General features: G+C 44.0%; 1 non-coding gene and 1 pseudogene across 1 annotated transcript; one reads left to right on the forward strand and one right to left on the reverse strand.

Annotated features, from left to right (window-relative positions):
- The first annotated feature begins 2,904 nt into the window (after nucleotides 1–2,904).
- LOC114613682 overlaps nucleotides 2,905–9,050 on the forward strand; it is a 30,542-nt pseudogene continuing 24,396 nt past the window's right edge.
- LOC114613766 lies at nucleotides 4,659–4,761 on the reverse strand. Its single transcript, XR_003710227.1, has one exon. It is a non-coding gene; the product is annotated as a U6 spliceosomal RNA (small nuclear RNA).

Raw genomic sequence — 9,050 nt, forward strand, 5'->3', positions numbered from 1 at the left:
TCTGTAGACCAGGCTGGCTTCGAACTCAGAAATCCGCTGGGATTGAAGGCGTGCACCACCACCGCCCGGCTGGATTTACAGTTTCTAAGGGATGAGTCCAGCACCATTATGTCAAGAAGTATGGCAGCAGGTGGGCGTGGCAGCAGATGGGCGTGGCAACTGGAGCAGAGATAGAAAACTGGGACTGGTGCGTGGCTCTGAAACTTCAAAGCCCACCTGACTGATGGACCTCCTCCAGCAAAGCCACCGCTCCTAATCCTACCCAAACAGTGCCTCCAACTGAGGACCGAGGATTCAAATGCCCAAGACTGAGAGGGACATGGAATTCAAACCACCACACCAGGAATCTCCAAAGGCCTTTTAAGTCGCTACAAAGACAAAACACATTTTATAATAATGATAGGATACAATGCATCTCACCGCATTGATGTTTATTCTTTAATACGAGAGAGAGGGGGATGGGGAAAGGGAGACTGAGAAATACTTTTGTAGCCCACCATGGTGGTGCATGCCTATAATCTCAATACTTGGGAGGAAAATCACCAATTCATATTCATATTATCTTCCTTGAGATAAAATGTTTAATGTTTTCCTGATACATACCAAAGTTTCTCTCAGTGAAACAGATGCTTGTGATCGAATGGTTAGGGAAACCACTTTTTACTTGCCATCCATTCATACATAAAGGAAAGATAGCCAAGCTTTATATAGCTCTGGCTGGCCTAGGCTTCACATGTAGACCAGGCTAGCCTCGTAATCAGAGAGATTTGCCTGTCTCTGCCTCCTAAATGCTGAGATTAAAGCTATGCACCACCATGCTTGGCTTTATATATACATTTTTGTAAGGGAACAAAAGTTTATTTTAATTTTGAGAGGTTATAGTACATCTGGGTCAGGAAGGTTGAGAGGCAGATGGCTCCCTCCATGTTAACAGGAATGTACAGCTGGGATTATTCAACTCTTCATATATCAGAATAATGAGAAGCAGAGAAAAAAGAGCTAAACATGGTGGTTTAGGCCTGTAATTCTAGCAATTGGGAGGCTGAAGCTGGTGGATTGCTATGAGTCCACAAGGAGCCTGGGTTATAGAGTAAGATTCTAACTCGAAACAAAGAAACAAAAACCAAAACAGGACATAAAAATAGGCTCAGTTATATTTCTGTAAGAAAACAGGTAAAGAACAGTTTCAAGGTTTCTGGGGTGGCCTGAGCATCTAGGAGCTGAACTCCTTGCCAGGTGGCCATCTCTGCAGGCAGGCTACAGCATGGCAGCTTGCTTCTTCCAGGTCAATGTGAAAGGAAGAGTCTGCTGGTGAGATGGACTCTTATGTAATGTGACCGTCTGTCACACGGCCAGGTGCCGTGATGCAACCACAGGACTGAAGTCTTACCACCTGGGTCCTAGTCAGTCAACTGAGATTCCACCCAGACTCAGGGAGAGGACCCTAAAGAAAGACCTTAGTCCCCCCAAACAAGGGACCACCACTGAGAGTTATCTCAGAGGTTGTCTTTCACATGTACTGATAGAGGAATGAAACCAAGGAACAAATGTTCCTCTGTTCTCTATTCATGCAGGCAATTCTTGGTGCATTCTACTACATTCGTCATGTATTTATTCATTCTGCCTACTGGGGTGGAGCAGTCTCTCTGTGTGTATGTCTGGGTGTGTATATGTTGTATACATATGTATGTAAGTGTGTGCAGGTGTGCACACCTGTGGAGGCCAAAGGTTGACATCAGGAGTCTTCCTTTACTGCTCTTCATCTTGTTTAGACAGGGTTATATCACTGAACCTGGGGCCCGTGGATTGGCTAAACTGACTGGCCAGGAGGCCTTGGGATCCTTCTGTCTCTGTCCTTCAGCCCTGGGATTGCACACACACACACACACACACACACACACACACACACATCACATCACAATTCCTGTCCTTTTACTTGGATTCTGAGGATATGAACTGAGGTCCTCGTGCTTGCACAGAAAGCACTTAGTCTGCCTTTCTATCCAGCTCAGATCTCTAAATACTTGATTGAGCTAGGTTGTTGAGTAGAACTCAAGTGGTTTACACTGTAGGGAGAGAACTTTACCAAGTTTGGCACCCATTAGGCAGCTCTTGGTGGTTGAAAAAAGGGTAGCAATAGTACTGAACATAGAAAACTATTAAAGAGTGTTTATCACAAACCACAAACGCTTATAATCCCAGCACATGAGGCGTGGAGACAGGAGGCCATTCTTAAACTACGTGAGTTCGGTGCCAGCCCAGGGTTCATGAGATTGTGTCCCCCAAAAAAATAACAACAAAAGGAAAAGAACACTACCATTAAAAATACCACTTTCCTCAGTTATCTGTTGTGTTGGCTGGTTTCATGTCAACTTGACACCAGTTAAAGCCATCTGAGAGGAGGAACCTCAGTTGAGAAGATGCCTTCAGAAGATGAGGGTGTTCACACACCTGTAGGGCATTTTCTTAATTAGTGATTGATGGGGCAGGGCCCAGACCACTGTGGGTGGTACCATCCCTGGGCTGGTGGTCCAGGGTTCTGTAAGAAAGTAGGCAGAGCAAGCCATGAGGAGCGAGTCAGTAAGCAGCACCCCTCCATGGCCTCTGCATCAGCTCCTGCCTCCAGGTTCCTACCCTGTTGAGTTCCCTCACTGCTTTTGATGATGAGTTGTCATACGGAACTGTGAGCAAAATAAACCCTTTCCTCCCCAAGTTGCTTTTGGTCATAGTGTTTCATCCCAGCAACAGAAAGCTTAACTAAGACATCTGTGCTTCCAAGATGCTTCCCCGCTCAAGTGTTTGGGTAACTATGACTTTCTCTGGCTGAGTTATTTATCAGACCACAAAGTTGAAATGATCGGATGCTAAGGTGCTACACTTAGAGGTTAGGATTAGGAAGACAGCATGACGTTTGGAGAAAAGGGTTGTGAGAATGGAAATCCAGCAGGGTGCTTAAGGCATGAGAGTCAGCTGGACACCATGTCAAACAGGTGAGTGGTACTAATGTTTCAGAAATGTCCCCTGGAGCTCAACACTGGCTTCTTGATCAGAGCTCTCACTTTCTTTCCTCAGAGTTGACACGGTGCTCTCCAAAATGGCTGAAGACAGGTGGTGACCACTGGACAGGTGACGGGCCCAGTCTCAACTAAATGTTTGCACACCATTTCACAACATCCGCATGAGATCAGATACTATTATTAGTTTCCCAAAGCCCAAGGCAACTATCAGCCCAGTTAGGATGCTGAGTAACCTGCCCCAAGTCACGCAGCTAGTAAATGACAGAGCTAAGATTCAGGCTTATGACCGATGACTCAGAAGCCCGAGCTTTTAACCACAGCTTTACACCCACTGCCTTGGGAGGGAGGGGTGTCACAGTGGGAAAGCCTGGTTGCTGATATAGACACATATATTATATATAATAAATATGTGTGTGTGCTGAAAGCATGTAAGTGAGTATTTATATTTCAATTACTCGGTAGCCCAGGCTAGACTAGGGCTGGAAGGAGGGTCAGAAGTTCAAGGCCATCCTCTCTCTGTGACATAGCAAGTTTGGGGGTCAACTTGATGTACATGGGGCTCTGTCTCTAAGCAACAGCGACAAAAACAACAATAACAACACATATAGACATACACATTTTTAAACATAGAGAAAGAGGAACTCTTATTTACTGATGGTGAGAGCACAGGTAATACAGTCATTATAGAAATCAATTTGGAGATTTCTTCAGCATAAAACCATAACTACCATATGGCGGAATTGCTCTAATCCTGGTGTATCACTCAGAGAATTATGTATCTTGCTGTAAACACACTTGTCTATCCATCTTTGTTACTGCTCTACTTATGACAGTAGGGAATGGAAGCAAGCTACATGTATCTAGATGTCTATCAATAGATGAATGAATAACGAAAACCTGGTGTGTGTGTGTGTGTGTGTGTGTGTGTGTAATACTCACCTCTAAAGAAAAATGAAATCACAGAGTCTGAAGGAAATTCAATGGACCTAGACTATATAATGAACCCACATGTTCTCTTTGAAACATGTGTGTGTGTGTGTGTGTGTGTGTGTGTGTGTGTGTGTGTGTGGTGACTGACAGTTTGGATATAGGACAATGGTTCTCAACCTTCCTCATGCTGTGACCCTTTAATATAGTTCCTCATGTTGTGGTGACTCCAACCATAACATTTCATTGCTACTTCATAACTGTAATTTTGCTACTGTTATGAGTCATAATGTAAATATCTGTGTTTTCTGATGGTCTTAGGTGACCCCTGGGAAGGACTTATTTGACTCCCGGGTTGAGAACCACTGATACAGAATAACATGTGGAAAGGAGACCAAGAAAGGGCAATATTAGGTGAGGAAAACAGAAAAGGCACTCGAGAGAGGATAGAAAGCTACTGTTTCTAGTTTCAGCTCTGACATTGGTTTTTCTTTTTTGGTGGGCCAGTATGTAAAATGTAACTAAACTGATCAAGAGCATGGCAAACCCTCAATGAAGATCCTCTGCTTCCAAATGGCCGTCCTACTGTACAGAAGTTCACTGGGATAGAGTTTTGACTGGGCAAGTGGTGGGTTGAGTAGCTGCCTTGATCTGGCTGTGTGACATTTTTATTTGTGATGTTTTTACTCATTACAACAAAGTGATTTGTATTATAAAAATAAGGAATGCTTCACAAATTTGCATGTATTTTTTGTTCAAGGGCCAAGCTAATCTTCTATTGTCTTAATTTTAACATATATGATATCAAAGTGAGCACCCAACGTTGTTTCTGTTTATGTGTTTAGTCTGTTTTTCTTAATATGTATTTTTATTTTGTGTACTGCTCTTTGGCCTGCATGGATGTCTGTGTACCATGTGCTTGCCTGATACCCACAAAGGCAAAGGAGGACATCACATCCCTCTAGATCTGGAATTAGAGATGGTTGTGAGCTACCTCGTGGGTTCTGGGAATCGAACCCAGGTCTTGAAGAAGAGCAGCCATCTTTCCATTCCCTCAACATAACAATGTTTTTTTGGTTTTTTTTGTTGTTGTTATTGTTTTGTTTTTTGAGACAGGGTTTCTCTGTGTAGCCCTGGCTGTCCTGGAACTCACTCTGTAGACCAGGCTGGCCTCAAACTGAGAAATCCACCTGCCTCTGCCTCCCAAGTGCTGGGATTAAAGGCGTGCGCCACCACTACCTGGCTAACATAACAATTTTTAAAAGGCAAGTATGTCTCTTCAGAAGTTTGACTTTATTAGATACAATCAATCTATTAGGGCTTTTAAAAAAGAAATTCTGTAATTATATAGCCAGCAGGGGGCAACTAAATACTTGGAAAAAGCATCCTGTGTAGGAAAAAATTAAAGTTGGGATCGCCTGATGGCATTGCTCTGTGTGAGACAGCCGACTGCCTTTGGAGAGTAATTAACACCTACTCACGTACTCACACTTTGAATTTGTGAAAATAATTGAGCACACTTAAACAGACGGATTGTAAAACCACATTCTAAGGCCTGTCTGTGCTAGACTGCTTGGGCTGGGTTTTATTCATGTGTGTATATCTTGCTTTTATTTTATTTTAATTATAAAAACAGGTACAAGAATCTCAAGAAACGATAACTATAAGACAAATTAGAATCATGATGAGTTATTAAATCCATTTCTATTCACAAATACAAAAGTTCTGGAAGTGAAGCATCATCCGATGTGAGACACATCATAGATATCGAAGTCCATATGCACACACCTGTACCCATAGCCCATGTGTGTACATGTATACACATGCTCCTGAAGATGGCCGGCTTGAGGCAGTCTGAATGGGAGCCTGCCAGAGCTCTCTTTCTCATAGTTATATTTGGTTCAGGACATTTAAAGATGGGAAGAAAATGGATTCAAGTGCACTTCTACCAAGGACTTGTCCTCCTACTATGGTACCCAGTCACTACACAGTGGGAAAACTTCATTAGCCCATTTCCAGATATGGCAGCAGTGAGAAACTCAGCTAGTTCTTCTGCTCCTGCTCCTGCTTCTGCTTCTGCTTCCTCCTCCTCCTCTTCCTCTTCTTCCTCCTCCTCCTCTTCTTCTTCCTCTTCTTCTCTTCCTCTTCCTCCACTTCCTCCTCCTCCTTCTCTCCTCTTCCTCTTCCCCCCCCTCCCCCCCCCCCCTCCTCCTCCTCCTCTTCCTCCTCCTCCCCTTCTAGCCATTTGTTTTTACCTAGCTACTTATTTGAGCATAAAATGGCCCAGGAACCAAATTGTGCCTTTATACTTTATACCGATTGTTATAAAATGCCACTCATTCTTCAAAAGTTACTAAAGGAGACACTTTCTGTAACAAAAGGGAGGAGAGTTAAGTTAAAAATTTTTGTTGCTTGTCCAACATACAAGTATACAATCTATATGTCATGTGACCATTCAGCCATCATTGAAATATGACCTCCGGTTTGGCCCTTCTTAGCCCTTCAGAAACCCAGAGGTGCGCTCTCCTGTGTCATCTGCTCTATACCTTTCTCTGTTTGGCCTCAGTTAGCATGCTGAAGGCAGGTTAATCCTTTACAGAAAAAGGAGTCAAGGTACTTCTCTCCCGCAGTGACCATGTCCTTCAGGTGACCCACCGATTCAGGGAGCCAAGACCTCTGCCATCAGGGCAGAGCTTACGGAGACAGCTGAACTCTCAGCACTTGGGGAGCCGACAACAACGATGGAGTCTCACATTCACACATTCAATTTGTGAAAGTAAGTGAAGTTCTCTTCTAAGAAGACAGACTTGGGCTGGGCAGTGGTGGCGCACGCCTTTAATCCCAGCACTTGGGAGGCAGAGGCAGGCAGATTTCTGAGTTCGAGGCCAGCCTGGTCTACAGAGTGAGTTCCAGGACAGCCAGGGCTACACAGAGAAACCCTGTCTCGAAAAACAAAACAAAACAAAAACAAAACAAAACAAAACAAAAAAGACAGACTTACAAAAGCACATTCTAAGGCCTATCAGTACTAGACTGCTTGGGTTGGGCTTTCAGTATTGTGTGTATTTATAATGGATTAGTTTTTTTCCAAACTTCCTATATTGTAGAAATAATAAAGATCAACTTGTTTCTGTAGAGTACTCTAGGATTGTTCTGCTTTTCACTACATATTCTAAGGTTAAAGAAAATGGGGCTAGTCTGGCAGTAGTGGCACACACCTTTAACCCCAGTGTTACCGTTTTGTCTAGGCTCTACCCCACAGTTACCTGGCAACAGCCAGGTGTGTCTGACTCACTATAAAAGGGGCTACTTGACCCCTCCTCACTTCTCTTCTCTTGTTCTCTTACCCTTTCCCCATTCCCCTCCCCCCTCTCCGAGTGCTCATGGCTGGCCGGCCTCTATTCCTCTTCTCCTCCTCTTCCTCCTCCTCTTCCCCCTCTTCCTCCTCTTCCTCCTCTTCCTCCTCTTCCTCCTCTTCCTCCTCTTCCTCCTCTTCCTCCTCCTTCTCCTCTCTCTCTCTCTCTCTCTCTCTCTCTCTCTCTCTCTCTCTCTCTCCCTTGTTTCTTCCCCTCTTTCAATAAAGAACCTCTTTTGTTGGAACTGTGCTGGCTCAGTGTGATCTGTCCAGGAACAAGTCATTTTCAACTAACATCCAGTACTTGGGAGGCAAGGGCAGGCAGATCTCTGTGAGTTCGAAGCCAGCCTGGTTTATAGAATGAGTTCCAGGACAGACAGGGATATATAGAGAAACCTGTTTCAATAAAACAAAACAAACAAACAAAATGAAGAAGAAGAGGAGGAGGAGGAGGAGGAAAGAAGAAGAAGAAGGAGAAGGAGAAGAAGAAGAAGAAGAAAATGGAGATGCTATTGCTGCAAATAGTACTGACTTCATACTTCTTACAGGTATGAAAGGAAACCATACTGTGCTAGCAATGTAGGAGGCTCTGGCCTTAATCCACAGCACCACAGAAACAAAATAACTCCGTGCCTCAAGTTTTCAATTTTGATCTTTTGCTGAGCCAGTGATGTGTAACACAGTATGGGCTGGTCTTGCACTGTGGGGGTACATAACAAAAACTCTCCGTACACTGCCAAGCAATAATGACCAGAAGGTTAGGCATATTAAATATACTTTCAACTTAAAGTATATTCAATTTCTCTCTACCTGGAAATAACACTACTGTATTTGCTTCAGGGCTAGAGAAATAGCTTCAAGGTGAACAGCACTTGGTGCATTTAGAGAAGACTGAAGTTCAGTTCACCCACAACAGGGGGCTCACAACTGCTTGTAAAAATAAATCTTAGAGAGAAAAAAAAGGAAGAATCTAAATCAGTTCTTTTCCTTCTTTGAGGAGGCTGTTTTCTGTCCTTATTAACATATGTTAATCACACATAGCAATGAGCTTCATGTTGACATTTTTGTACATGTCCATAATGCAATTCGATCATATACGACCTATTATTACCCTTTTTCCCTCCCATAATGCCCACTGATCTCCTTCCTCTTTCAACTTTCATGCCCCAAAGTTTTCCCCATTGCCCAGTGAGTTACTTGAAGGGTTGCTCACAGGTGCACTGGTGAGGGCATGTTTACTGTAGTGTGGAAGAGAATAGTTCTATCTTGGCAACCATTAACTACCTCTGGGGGTAGGGGGGCGGGGAGATGGGAACTTGCAAGCTCCTCTTCTCTCATGGCCCAGTCATGTGCAGGTTTTATATAGGTAATCACAGTGACATATGCCTTTGATCCAAGCACACAGGAGCAGAGGCAAGTGGATCTCTGTGCTAGTCTACAGAGACGGTTCCAATGAGTTCCAAAGCAAAGGAAGGGAAAAGGGAAAAGGGAAAAGGGAGAAGGGAGAAGGGAGAAGAAGGGAGAAGAAGGGAGAAGAAGGGAGAAGAAGGGAGAAGAAGGGAGAAGAAGGGAGAAGAAGGGAGAAGAAGGGAGAAGAAGGGAGAAGAAGGGAGAAGAAGGGAGAAGAAGGGAGAAGGGAGGAGAAGGGAGAAGGGAGGAGAAGGGAGAAGGGAGAAGGGAGAAGGGAGAAAAGGGAGAAGGGAGAGGGAGAAGAAGGGAGAAGAAGGGAGAAGAAGGGAGAAGAAGGGAGA

Source organism: Grammomys surdaster, unplaced genomic scaffold (genome assembly GCF_004785775.1).
Source record: "Grammomys surdaster isolate TR1022 unplaced genomic scaffold, NIH_TR_1.0 126271, whole genome shotgun sequence".
Classification (NCBI taxonomy): Eukaryota; Metazoa; Chordata; class Mammalia; order Rodentia; family Muridae; genus Grammomys; species Grammomys surdaster.